The 1,812-nt window shown below is 40.9% G+C and overlaps 1 pseudogene; it reads right to left on the reverse strand.

The window, feature by feature from the left end:
* Nucleotides 1-520: 520 nt before the first annotated feature.
* On the reverse strand, nucleotides 521-1,249 carry LOC148691672 (secreted RxLR effector protein 161 pseudogene; annotated as a pseudogene).
* Nucleotides 1,250-1,812: the final 563 nt, after the last annotated feature.

Here is a 1,812-nt window from a genome sequence, read left to right on the forward strand (position 1 = left end):
GATCAAGGACCTAACCATTAGACATCTATGATGCCTCAGGTCAAAGGACTACTTTGCATACTGTAACCATCGAGTTCTTACATGACATGTATGTTTGAACTCTCTTTTGATTATAGTTCAGTGTACTCGATTACTCTTTCGAGCACCTATGTGTTTGTCTTAGTGTCCAACACTAAATGACTTGAGACTTGTCATATCCATACTTGAGTCGACATAACACATACTAACCTTAGCGGATTGTCAATGCCCAATTGGCAACCCTATGGCTAGGAACGTTTTAGGAATGAACATAAGAGAAAGGTCTCGAAAATCTAACTTACTTAGATCACTTATCTCTTAGATCAAATACATTCCTTGGATTCCCTTATTGCTTAAACACAAGATACAATAAATAGTGATTAACAATAAGCTTTGCCCTCCATTAAACATATAAAAGTTTAATGCATTAAGTATTCCAAAAAAGCTATTACATCAAATGAGTGGCTTTGTGGGCATACTTCCAACAATCTCCCACTTGCACTCAAAGCCATCCTCCCATGTATCTAATACCCATCTTTTCCATATGGCGGTCAAGTTGGATTTGAGACATTGGCTTCGTTAGTGGATCTGCTACGTTATCGGCTGAAGCAACTTTGAGGATGTTGACTTTCCCCTCGGCAGCATATCTTCTAATGATATTAAAGCGCCTATCAAAATGCTTGTTCTTTTGATGTGCCCTGGGTTCCTGGGCTTGAGCTATCACCCCACTATTATCACAGTACAAAGTTACTGGTGATGTAATGGTTGGAACCACTCCAAGTTCAGTGATGAACTTCTTCATCCAGAACGCTTCTTTGCCGGCTTCAGCTGCAGCGACATATTCAGCCTCTGTCGTGGAATCAGCAATTACACTTTGTTTCTTGCTTTTCCAGCTGACAGCCCCACCATTCAGAGTGAATACATATCCGGAGTTGGAACTTCTATCATCGACGTCAGATTGGAAATCTGCGTCTGTATAGCCTTCCACTCGCAACTCTGTCGCTCCTCCATAAACGAGGAACATGTCCTTAGTTCTTCTTAGGTACTTAAGGACCGTCTTGACAGCTGCCCAGTGTTCTGATCCTGGGTTAGATTGATATCGACTAGTAATGCTCACAGCATATGCGATATCAAGCCTTGTGCATATCATGGCATACATGAGACTTCCTATGGCGGAAGCATAAGGAATAGTATTCATTTGCCGTATCTCTTCAGGAGTCTTAGGTCCCATGGACTTAGAAAGGTGAATTCCATGTCTCACAGGAAGAAAACCTTTCTTAGATTGTTCCATCTGGAACCTACTTAGCACCTTATCAATGTACATAGATTGGGATAATGCAATTAGTCTTCTGGTTCTATCATGATAGAGCTTTATCCCAAGTACATAAGATGCATCTCCTAGATCTTTCATGTGGAAGGTTTTGGACAACCACACTTTTACAGAAGAAAGTACTGCAGTGTCATTCCCGAATAGTAATATGTCATCTACATATAACACTAGAAATACCACTGCATCCCCTACGACCTTTTGATAAACACAATTGTCGTCTTCGTTTTGAGTAAAATCAAACGATTTGATTTCAGTATCAAAACGAATGTTCCAGCTCCTTGAGGCTTGCTTAAGTCCATAAATGGACCTCAGAAGCTTGCATACCTTAGTCTTTGCAGACTTGGACACGAAACCTTCAGGTTGAGCCATATAAAGCTCTTCCTCTAGGTAGCCGTTCAGAAAGGCCGTCTTCACGTCCATTTGCCAGATTTCATAATCATGGTACGCAGCTATAGCAAGCAAAA

This window comes from Pyrus communis, chromosome 13, assembly GCF_041283825.1.
Source record: "Pyrus communis isolate YQ-2024b chromosome 13, ASM4128382v1, whole genome shotgun sequence".
In the NCBI taxonomy this organism is placed as follows: Eukaryota; Viridiplantae; Streptophyta; class Magnoliopsida; order Rosales; family Rosaceae; genus Pyrus; species Pyrus communis.